Source organism: Periplaneta americana, unplaced genomic scaffold (genome assembly GCF_040183065.1).
Source record: "Periplaneta americana isolate PAMFEO1 unplaced genomic scaffold, P.americana_PAMFEO1_priV1 scaffold_22, whole genome shotgun sequence".
Classification (NCBI taxonomy): Eukaryota; Metazoa; Arthropoda; class Insecta; order Blattodea; family Blattidae; genus Periplaneta; species Periplaneta americana.
The window spans coordinates 1,380,388-1,393,291 of record NW_027185503.1 but is presented as its reverse complement, the minus strand read 5'-3'; the positions used below and the strand labels follow the sequence as shown (position 1 = coordinate 1,393,291).

The 12,904-nt window shown below is 34.2% G+C and overlaps 1 protein-coding gene across 14 annotated transcripts in view; it reads left to right on the top strand.

Moving 5' to 3' along the window:
* Positions 1 to 658, top strand: part of LOC138693821 (DNA mismatch repair protein Mlh1-like) — a 173,154-nt gene extending 172,496 nt beyond the window's left edge. For all 14 annotated transcript variants that reach the window (XR_011330518.1, XR_011330524.1, XR_011330516.1 and 11 more), the window contains exon 8: positions 576 to 658. The gene's annotated coding sequence lies outside the window, so the exon portion shown is untranslated. The remainder of the gene's footprint in view (positions 1 to 575) is intronic.
* Positions 659 to 12,904: the final 12,246 nt, after the last annotated feature.

Below are 12,904 nucleotides of genomic sequence, written 5' to 3'. Positions count from 1 at the left end.
TTACAATTAACTCTAATTATTATAGTAACAGAACATAACCTTCTGCGACAGTATTGGATTTCCAGCCTCCGTGACTTTTCGCTAATTCTCTTTCGATTGCATATCCGAGAATAATCGATACTTGCGGTTTTATAACGGTACAAAGCTGACTTGTCATTGGCTGAACACCTGTACTTTAATGAGTAGGTGTACTTTAATGACATGCATTAAAGGACTGCTACCAGGTGTATAATTACTACATTTTGGCATGGTCGAGCATAAAATATAATAAAGAAGATGTTAAGTTCAAGGAACAGTTCAGATTCAGTCAGTTTCTCTGAAAATAATTTTCCTACAAAAAAAATTCTTGTCCATCTTTTCTTAAAAAAAATTATAATGTACGTAGATTGGTTGCTAGTGCATTCAGATGTGAGTGATTAGGAATGACGTGATTGCCTTGGACACCTCATATTCCTGGTTGAGACAAATTACCTGATTAGGGTGTTTTCCGAGGTTTTTCCTCAACTATCTGAAGCAGAATTGCTGGTAACTGTCATTTCACCTCATTAACATCATTTCGTGTACCATCTAAATAGTTACAGATCAGCCAGGAGATCGTGACAGACATGGTTCCAGGATTCGCCTACAGGTGTCATCTGTCTAGGGGAACTACACAAATTCCAGGGAGCCATAGGGGCTTCAAGAGAGTGGATTACGACATACCAAAGAGTGTAGTTAATTCAGACAGATGATGCCATGGTGAGTCACAGAATCTACAGTGGCACAGCCTTCTGGGCAAAGGATGCAGCAGAATGCAAGCAAGTGAATTGTGAACAGATGGCATCGATCTGAGGAGATAGCATATTAACAGGGAGATGAGGGACGTTCCTGTTGACACAGACTCGTCAGAACTGGATGTCATTGCCGAATTGATAAGAAGGCATCAAGCAGTGAATCACCTGCTTGAAGAGCACTTCAAAATCATCACAAATAAGGAAGTTGCATAATAAGCCTAAGGCTACAGTGCTTGCTTATAGGCCCTCCTCTGAAGAAAGAAAAAGATTATTGTGATCTAATACTATTTTCAATTATTTAGGTCTACAATAATCTGTGTTGAAATTAAGACAGAGTAATGTAATGCGTAACATAATATAATACTAACCACACATACAATAACATAAATACAGACATGGAAATCCTACACATACAACCCAAAAACCAAAAACTCAACATACTAGAACAATATGAAATATACAGACACACTAAAACACACCCTGATCAAATTCTCAACACACAGATCAATTTCAGAACACACACACTATTTGACACAACTCTTCATCACACAAACACACCCACACAACAGCAGCAAAGTTGAGATAGCGCCGAGATCTAGTAGGCTCTTAGGATGGTGTCAAGTAGCACCGAAACAGCTGTAAGCCACACATGTTTACATAAGTAACACGAGTAAGATCGCCATTTAATCAATTATTTTTATTTTTTACTGTGTACATTTTTTATTGGATTATCGGCTTCTGTTTTTGTGTGATTTGTATTTGATTCTAACAACATTAATATGTATTCGACTATGTTTATTTTTATTTTATGAGGTTCATTCATTCATTCATTTATTTTATTCCATAGATCTTACATGAGCAATGAAGCTTTAAGATGTGGAACATGTCAACATTTTACAATATTACAATTACAATTTTTACAAATTTTTATAGTTTTACAATTTAGTAATTTTCTACAATTTTTACAATTTTGTACAATTTTTTTACATTTTTTTACATTTTGGCGAGATGTAGTGAGATGAGATGAGGTCCGAGGATTCGCCAAAATATTACCCGGCATTTGCCTTTTCGGTGGGGGAAACCTCGGAAAAACCCAACCAGGTAATCAAATCAAAGGGGGTAATCAAATCAAAGGGGTTGATGCCAAGGACTCGCCATAGACCATCCGGCTTCAGTCCCACGGCTGGGGAAAACCTCCGAAGAAAACAAAGTCCAAAGGGGGATCCAACCCAAGCCCAGACGCAGCTCCGGATCAGCAGCCCAGTGAGTCTGTCGACTGAGCTACATCGATGGCTCTACTAAAAGTATACAATACATAGCCAATCAGATTATTAAATTTACAAACGCAAACGATCATTCATAAGTTGAACTATATTATAATACAAAACAATTTAATTAAATTTAAGGCATAAACAATTCAACCAGTTGTGATATACAGAAATTGATAATACATATCATGCAAACTACTTCAAATTACAAACACAAACAATTTATCAGTAGAGCTATATAGATTACTATTCAATTTAAAGCATATACAATTCATCGGCCAAAACTATACAAATATATACAATACAAAGTAGCATACTTTCATTAAGCTATACAAATTTGTGCAATTAATATCAAGTAGATTAATTCAATTTATAATCATAAACAATCCATCAGTTGAGCTATACATATTACCATTCAATTTACAGTAGGTCTATATACAATTCATCAGTAGAGCTACACAGACTAGTAATCATTTTAAGAACATATACAATTCATCAGCCAAACTATACAAACATATACAATCAAATTAGTTCAATTTACAAACTTATTTTCGTTAAGCTATACAATTCATATGAAGTAGATTAATTCAATTTATAAGCTTAAACAATTCATCAGTTGACCTATACAGTATACTATTCAATTTACAGTACATACAATTCATCAGTTATGCTAAACAAAAAATACAATACATAGTAAACAGATTAAGTCAATATAAAAACATATTTTAGTTGAGCTATATAAAATTGTACATGTCATTTAAGTAGAATAATTCAATTCACAAGCATAAACAATTCATCAATTGTGTAGAAGGTATGAGTATGTAGAAATTTGGTTAATTCTTTTCTGAACCTTTTCTCGTTGTTCTTCAAATCTTTAAGATAATTAGGCAGTGCATTGAAGACTGTTATACATGAATAGCGAACTCCTTTTTTAAAACAGCTTAGACTAACAGAGGGTAGATGAAGATCTGATTTATGTCTTGTATTAAAATGATGAATGTCTTGATTAGTACTGAATTTATCTTGGTTCTTAATATATAGCATCATTAGGGAAAGAATGTATTCACAAGGTAAAGTCAAGATTTCTAAGTTTCGGAAAATATTTTTACATGAGGTCCTTTTATGCACACCGGCCATTATTCTTATAGCTTTCTTTTGTAAAACAAAAACGTGTTTAGCTTCAGACGAGTTACCCCAGAATATTAATCCATATTTCATTACAGAGTGAAAATATGCAAAGTATGACATTTTAAGTAAGTTTATATCACCAATAGTAGATAAGGATCTTAATGCATAACAGGCAGAGCTCAATTTACGAGTAATACATTCTATATGCGTTTTCCAGTTCAAGTGATTATCCAATTCTAAACCAAGAAACTTTGTGCTTATAGATTCTTTGAGATGAGTTCCATTTAATCGAATACTGTCGGAAACCTGAGCACTATTGTGTGTACTAAATTTGACTGCACTGGTTTTATCAACATTAAGTGCTAGTTTATTTGCATGGAACCATTCATTCATTAGATTCAGCACTGTATTAGAAGTGTTTATAAAATGATCGTATTGTTTGCTTGAAATAATTACACTTGTATCATCTGCAAATAAAATTACATGGGATGAATTGTTTATGGTCAAGGCTAAATCATTAATATAAACTAGAAACAACAATGGACCTAAAATTGACCCCTGCGGAACACCATGTTTAATATTTCTAAATTCTGAATAAGTAACTTTATGACTATTTGGTACATTTATTTCTACTTTATGTTTTCTATTTGATAAGTACGATGTAAACCAACCCAACATCTCATCTTTAATACCATAAAACTTCAATTTTTTTACTAATATACTATGGTCTACACAATCAAATGCTTTAGCCAAGTCACAAAAAATCCCACCTACATGTAGTTTCGAATTTAATGAATTTAGTATTTCATCCACCAAACTAAAAGCAGCATTCTCTGTCGATTTTTGTTTTCTAAATCCAAACTGTTCTAAAACTAATATATTGTTGGACTCCAGGTAATGATATAATCTATTATACATAACTTTCTCAAACACTTTTGAAAATGTTGTTAATAATGATATGGGTCTGTAATTAGCAATAGTACATTTATCTCCCTTTTTGTATATTGGTTTTACTATTGAATATTTGAGTCTTTCTGGAAAAATGCCACATTGCATTGACAAATTGCATAGATAGCTTAACGGAGGGGATAATATTTCAGAACAAGCTTTCAGAACTTTACTTGGAATTTCATCATATCCAGAGGAATATTTTGTTTTTAGTTGTTTTATCACATGCATGATTTCTGCTGCGGTAGTGGGAATAAATTTGAGACCTAAAAACTCAGTGTTAAATGCATCAGTTAGGTAACCAAGTGCAGCATCTTCTGCACAATCTTGAATGTTTAAGTTCTGAATAATATTTATGTAGAAGTCGTTAAAATGATTTGCAATTGATTTTGGGTTATCTATTTTACTATCATTGATTTTAATGCAAGTAATATTTTCACTCTTTGAATATCGATTAGTTTCATTTTTAATAATATCCCAAATAGTTTTAATCTTATTATCTGAATTTTGTATTTTTTCATTCAGATACATTTTCTTTGCATCTTTTATAACTTTTGTCAAAGTTTTACAGTAATTCTTGTAGTAATTAAGAACATGAGGATCATCACTATTCCTACTCATTAAATATAGATTCCTTTTTCTAGCACATGATATTTTAATTCCCTGAGTTATCCACATGTTTTTACTTTTACATTTTTTCACCACCTTTACTGGAAAACATTCATTGAAATAATTCATAAATGTAGTGAAAAATGCATTAAATTTAGTATTAATATCAATGGTATCGGTACTATATACATTTTCTCAAGATTCATTTTGTAGACATGTATTTAAATGATGAAGAGATTCAGCATTTATAATCCTTTTTTTTATTTTTAGATTAACAGTTTGGAATTTTTCACTCATATTGAAAACACTTAGAATTTGTGCATCGTGAACAGACAGGCCATTGACTAATGGTACTGTTGAATAGGAATTCAATCTACTTTTATCTATAAATATATTATCAATGGCAGTACTACTTCCAGCTTGTGTTCTGGTTGGAAAACTTACTGTGTGACTAAGATTATAAGTTTCAAGAAGTGAGTTTAATTTTCTTTTACGTGAGCTTTCTGATAGATAATCTATGTTTATGTCACCACAGATTACAAATTCGGTATGTGGTTTATAAAGTCTTTTCAATAATGAATCTAAGTTAGTTGTAAATTTCTTATAATCTCCCATTGGCGCCCTATAAACATATAAGATAATTAAATTTGATATCTTATAACCAATTTGTATTCCACAGATTTCAATATCTTGTTCAAGGCAAAAATCAGATATATCAATTTTACTAAATAATAGATCCTTTCTGATAAAAATACAGGCACCCCCTTTTTGGAAGACATGTCTACAGAAATGAGAACCTAATACATATCCATGTAAAGACAGTTGTAGTATTTCCTGTTGCTTCATATGATGTTCAGTTATACATAATATCTGAGGTTTATGCTTTTGAGTTGCTAAAGAAGTGATCAATTCATCAGTTTTTTGTTTTAATCCCCTAATATTTTGATGAAAAATAGTGAAGTTACTGTGTTCATTACTAGAAACATCAGAGCATTTACAATTTAGTTGAACTTGTTTCAAACACCTTACTGGTGGGAGGTTTAACCTAAAAAAGGAGAAGCCCTAGCATTAACTAACACAGGAATATTACAACTCTGCTTTTTAACATGGCTGCCTCCGATGCTATTAGCAATAAGAACCGAAAGATGCTCCTTGCTTCTACCATTCAGATGCAGGCCATGTGACGTATATTCATACCTTCTTATAGGGCTTACATCTATCAAACCAATGTGTGATGCCCCAGGCCTCATCAGAGCCCGCTCAAGCCGCATATTCACACTCCGCACCCTCCTGTGAAGATACGGCTTGTCGTACCTGCTGAAAAGACTGAGAAATCCCACATTGGTAAATTTTTATGTAACTATCCCTTTTGATCTCATTATGTACCTAAATCATATCAATATCTAATTACCAGAGAGAGCATTTGGTGTACGTAAACCATTGAGTTAACTGCTACATGCACTAAATCGTAATGTATTAGGGAGCAAGGAAGGGAGGGGAGGGAATGTCATCCTGTCACTACAATAACAACGACTGGAGTACAGTTCCTGCAGAAAATTATTTTTACTATTCAGTAATTTCACTTTATAATATTAAATAACCTATTGTTTATATTTAACATTTAGTTACAACATACATAGTTCTGTGTTACATGATATTAATGTAGCTACATAAGAACAATATATTGCATATAAATACAACATAGAAAACATAGTATTTTACTTTGTACTACTTTGCTCTTCTTCATGACTGCATTTGTTACAGTGCACGACAATATACTTCATTAAGCTTTCCTGGTTTCAAATCGTCAGACCACAATAATCGCATTGATTTTTCAAACATAGCTGCAATGGTAACATGATTTACTTTCTCTAGCTCCTCGGATGTCAATAGAAACATTTTGCCCACACCTTCAGTTTGAAGTGCCCCAACAATAATATTAGCAACGGATCTGTTTGCAATATTTGTCATTTTGTCTATAGATACCCACAATTTTTCATCTTTTTAAGGTTTCTCTAATGTCACGTAAGACATCTTCATAACGTTTTGCTAAATAACCCGTACGGAGAGTAGATTGTCGGGATAGTGTTCTACCTGTATATTTTTGCAAAAATAATCTGACACATGGGTGTTTCAGTTTTTTAAATGGAATATTTGCCCTAAGGAACATGTGGCCCAAGTCTTGATAAAAATCACATTCCATATTTGAACTCGTGGGAATAGCTTCGACTTTCTTCAAATTCAACAACTTAAAACATTCCTTGTGTCTTTTAGAGTTGTAGTGTTTTTGTACATGGTATCTCTTGTTCCCCAGTAGATCGACTTTACATACCATGCATGTAAGTTTTTTACCATCCGTGGAAAAGTCCTGTGATCCGAACTCCTCAACAAATCGCTGCAATTGTACATGCCGAGACTTCTTTTTTTCCGCATATCATAAACTATGTTGTAATGTAAAGGCAAATAAATGCTTTGCACTTAGGTAAACACAAGTAGAACTAATTAGAAGGACTGCGATAGGAAAAAAGTAAATACAGGAAATAGTGTAGAAGGACCAATAAAGAAGAATATGAAGAAGACAGGAAATTCAAATACGCCAGGAAATGCACAGCTATTGAAAACTATCTAAGACAGCACATATAACATCTGAGAGCTCTGTGCATACAATGACTGTACCTTGTAGGTAAGACCCATTCCCCCACCTCGTGACGTAGTCAAAGCTCTTGGTATAGTAAACTTGTGTCCACTGATAATGTACCCCATCTGCTCTCTTTGGTAATTACTTAATTCCGATCCAGTTGTATGTTCAACTATGTAAGCAAGTTTTAATCCTGGTTGAGTGTAAGAGAAGGCCTTATAGCCTTAACTCTGCCACGTTAAATGAAGCCATTATTATTATTATTATTATTATTATTATTATTATTATTATTATTATTATTATTATTATATAGCTCAGTTGGTAGAGCAGCTGGCTACGGACTGGAAGGTCTACCTCCATGCCCCCCAAGTGCCTTCATGGCATGTTACGGGGATACCTTTACCTTTAACTTTTATTATTATTATTATTATTATTATTATTATTATTATTATTACTATAAATATGTAAATTTGATCACACTCAATTTGAATACACCAAATATACTGTGTTTATCCGTATGTCTGCTCCGAACTATGAAAAAAAGCGTTCTATCTATTTTGTGCCAGTGTGACATATTTTATTTATTTATTTACTCTGGTGGAATGAAGACCATCAAGCCTTCTCAATATTGAAGTGTGTTAGGAATAATAACCAACAGAAACTTGTGTCAGAAACTCTTGTGGATAAATTCGTGAAACCTCTACTTAGTAATGTAAGGAAGTTCCTCACAGAAAAAGTTTTCCAGTTTTTTTTTGCTTTCAAGAGCAGAGAATATAATGGATTAACGAAGAAAAAGAAGATATTAAAATTGCGAAACAAAGTAATATTATAATTAAATACTACAAACATAAATCCTAGGACCTATATCCACAAGCAACTTCACTAGCTGTTAGGAGCTGCCATCTAACGACAATTTTTTTTCTATTCATGTTAATATGTTTGACCATTGAATGAGCAGACAGTATAAGCAACCATCGGATGTGTTCGAGCAGGCGGTGCTTAAACACGATGAATGAATTATCACTAAAGTAAGTTTGAAGTTCTAGACCAGGTGTAATTTAAAATCCCGCAGCACACTCATATACTCTAAACCATTGGTTCCCATCCAGGGGGGAATTTTGAGGGTTTTAGGAGGAACATATTTACTGAATGGTCTGTGGAGAAACTTCCGGGCTTATATCGCATTGTCTTGGTGCTAGTGGCTGACGTTTCGACCACTGTGTTGTGGTCATCCTCAGAGCAGTCGAAACCTCAGCCACTAGCACCAAGACAACGAGGTATAAGCCCGGAAGTTTCTCCACAGACTATGTACACTGGCTGCGGAAGCCTATGCCAATATTTACTGAATGTTAATTTTTATGTCACATTCGCTGAAAGTTAATTCTTATGGACTCACTTTTTTACCCCTCTTTTCACTTTCACTTTTTTCCCTAAGGCCACCTTTACTATTTTCGTTTTCTCACGGCACACCAGTTGAAAAAGGCTGTTCTAGACTATGGATCTATAAATTTTTTTTTTTTTTTTTTTTTTTTTTTTTTTTTTTTTTTTTTTAGGAGGGGTATGAAGGCTAGCACTGCGGCCTAAGGCTTATTTACCACTCAAAATAGTTCCTCTCCTGGTAGATATCATAATTCAGCTACGTAGTGTCATCTGTCAATCCAGTAATGTAAGTTCAAGTCTGAAGTCCCACTTGAACATCTTTTCACCCCTTCCCCCCTACAAATAGTGTACTATGCATCCCCAGACTGATAGTATCTGCATATCAGTCACGATACTACATGTAGCTGAAATAATTATGAATATTGAAGAAGGGAGTGACAGCGGAATTATGAAGGGAAATGGGAAAACCTCGAGAAAAACCTGTAGGAACCTTGGCTTTGTTCACAAATATGACTCCATCATCTCCGCGATTTGAATCCAGGTCTGTAGTCATCGTTTGCCAGTGCTCTGTCAACTGAGTTACCAAGGTGATCATTGAATGTTAGGTTACAGCTTGTCCAATGCTACTACGAAAGCAGTAGATGACTTTCCCAAAGCATAAAGAAATTTAGAACAAGTAATAATTAAATATAAAGTTCCTATTTCTTCAAATAAAATAATAATGGAAAAATAGAGACTTAACAGGAAGCACTACTTACAATAACATGCTGAAGAATTTCAATCTCTCCAAACAGAAATTACGAACTGGAAAACAATTTTGATACAAAATGGAGCATTGCTATATATCTACATCCCTGTATAACAATTAATTAGAAAGATTTTGGCGATCATGTCATCAGACAGGCACTATCTAACAATCTGGTCGCCACAATGGCCAGATCCTAACCTGTCCGACTTTTGGTTGTGAAGGAATTTTCATAGCATACCCAGCAACACTACAGCATCTGAAGAATACAATTTTGTAAGAAGTAAATAATCCGAGACATTTCCTGCAAGATACTGTACATGATGTCTCAGAAAACTGTGCATTTTATTTGGTTACTAAGGCCGGTATTACATTATCAAAGTTCTTTGAACAAAGAAATTTGAGAATTTGATACAAGAACTTGGATGAAAACTATCTTGGACCATTCTTTGACGACTTTCTGCATGTCGTTACATTTGATCAAAGTTACCATTGAAACAGCTTGAAAATGGCAGATAAACATCAGCTGTTATACGGGTAGGTAGGGAAGTAAAATGACATCTGTCAATATGACCAGCATAATGTGTCTTCTTTCAATACAAAATAAATCTAACTGAAACATAGAAGGCACTAAAACAACAGCTGAAAATAAAGAGTGAAAATGACAGAAAATTTTAATTATAATGTTGGAGTCCTAAAAATACTTATAAATTCATATGAGAACGAGTTTCTTTATAACTGGAAATGCCTGAATTATGAAAAGCCGGGAACTGTCCATTCACAATTCTATTTCAAAGACCTGCGAACGACATCTTTTCAAAAAGCTAACATATTTTCAACCATCCTCATACGAGTTCATATGTTTGGTAGAGAGAGAGAGAGAGAAATAACTCGTCCGGCCTTAATTAAGGATGACCACGAGGATCCGGAAATTAATAGCAAAGAAATATAATCAAATATGAATATTGTTATAAAAATAAAATGTAATAATTAAGCACCATTGATTATCAATTATAAAATAAAATCTGGGAAGATGACTATAAAATTATACTTATAAATAAAAGATTTTATTTAAAATTAGCATATCCTTAATTAAGGCCTTCTGAGTGGTATAAATGAAACTGTATAATCTGCAGGGAATCTTTAAGAATTTGCGAGATGATTTTTTGAATTTCAAAAGATAATATTCATAATTGTTTTAAAAAATGATATGTAAATTTTGATAAAGAACTCCGAGCACCAAAAAATAAACCTGTCACTGACCAATTGAAGAGAGGAATATTATACTTGGCACTAAGGTAGGGAATACAAGGTTCATAAATGGCCCTCTTTTCCTGATCAACCTGATGAGCTTGGTTCAGATCTCTCTCCATGTGTATAGTTGGATCTATGATAATAGCCTTTTGTCGTTGCCTGTTTATTGCTATTATATCCGCTCTTCTGTGAGAGTCGTCTTCAGAAATGCAGTGGACCTCTTCATGAACTTCCCAACCCTTGTTCCGTAGAAGACAGGCGATAGCTCCACGGACTCTATGATGCCTGTTGTTACACAATAACTCTCCTTTCCGACAAAAGCCCAACACGTGGCCAAGAGTTTCTTTCTCATTGCAGCCAGGTTGACGGCAACGGGTCATGCTGAAAGCTCTGCCAGGAACAGAGCGCACTGCAGTAAGGTTGCAGGATATCTTGATTGCATTAATATATTCCGAAGACGACAAATTCTTTTTGGTGCTGACCCATGAATTGGCTCTTGGATATTCTTCATAGATGACTACACCTTTCCCCTTATGAGGTAACTGACACCAGGAGTCAAACAATCTCTTTCGCAATTCATCACGTAGATGTCTGCCAGTAGTTTAAGGTGTTATGCTGGCTTCAGGAATTTTCAGGCGCTTGAGAGCAGTTTTCTTCTTCAAGATTCCTGACAAGAAGGAGATGATCATCACTGACTTGTGAGAGTCGTTTACAGATGTTAAAATGCTGAATATTAGCTTCCCATTCAGCCTTAATAAGTCCTAGGCCACGTACTTTTATAGAAGAATATAGCATGTCATTAGATGTATCATCAGGAAGAGAGATCATTTCTTTGACGGCACTTCTAATTACTTTATCTAGATCTTTAAGGAAGCGGTCAGGGAGCTGATCGAGTGGAGCACATTGCAAAGGATAGATGAGCCCAGCCCATATATATTCTTCATCTTACGATGTTTGGTGACGTATATGTCACCAAACATGACTAGATCAGACGCTATGGACAGTACTCTATAACAGAGTCGCCAGTATGAAAGGATAATTCCAAGCCTTTGGCGTGAGACGAACTCGATAGCTCAGTGGTAGAGCACCTGACCGGAGAACAGGAAGTCGCAGGTTCGATTCCCGCTCAAGGTTGTGAAGAAATTTTTCTTTTATACCATGGCATGATTGTGACTATAATAGTATTTAAATTCATCAACCATATATATTCATTCACAATCTTCAATTTCTGATCAGGCTTCAGTAATGGAGTTTGTGTAAGAATGTTAAGATCACGTGTTAAATTTCTTATAATTTTCTTTTTATCTAAGTATATTTTGTCGCGAAAATCAACTCCCAGATATCGAATTGCTTCAGATTTATCATCAGTACTCTATATAGCTTACCCATGAAATGAAATGAGAGCTCCTTTAGTTAAAATACCTCTTTCGAGAATTATACACTTGCTTTTAATAGTGTTAATTTCAAGACCTAATTCATCTAATTTACTTTCAACCATATCAATGAGAGCTGTTGCTGACTTTTCATCTTTTCCAACGAGAGCCAAATTATCAGCAAATGCGAAAGCACTTAGATTTTGAAGATCAGTGGAAAGTGTAAAACCATATTGTTTGCTAATTTCATGATCTGTTAAATTTTCAAGAACGCAATTCAGTGCCAAATTGAAAATTATTGGAGATAATGGAGATCCTTGAGCAACGCCTCATTTTACGCTTATTGGCTTGGTTTTTGTGTGGTTAGTTTCTATTTGAATTGTATTATTAGTTAATAAGGAACCAATAAGTCTGAACAGGTTCTGTGGAACGTCAGATGATTTAAGGGCTCTAAGAATATGTTCACGGCCAGCAGAATCAAAGGCTTTAGACACGTCCAGAAACAAGCCACAACAGTCCTTATTAAGTTTAGATGATTGAAGACAGCCATTTATTGAAGATGCATTGATATGAGTTCCAGGTATATTAATAAAACCTCTCTGATGAGCATTTAATACAATATAAGATCGAAGCTTAATGCCAAGGGCTCTTTCAATGACTCTTCGAATGATGGAGTGATTGTAAGGCAAACATACAACAATCAACTATTGCTTCACAAACAATTATTACAAATGATTGATAATAATATGGTCATTTTTCATTATATAAAAGATTTTATGTACAGTAAG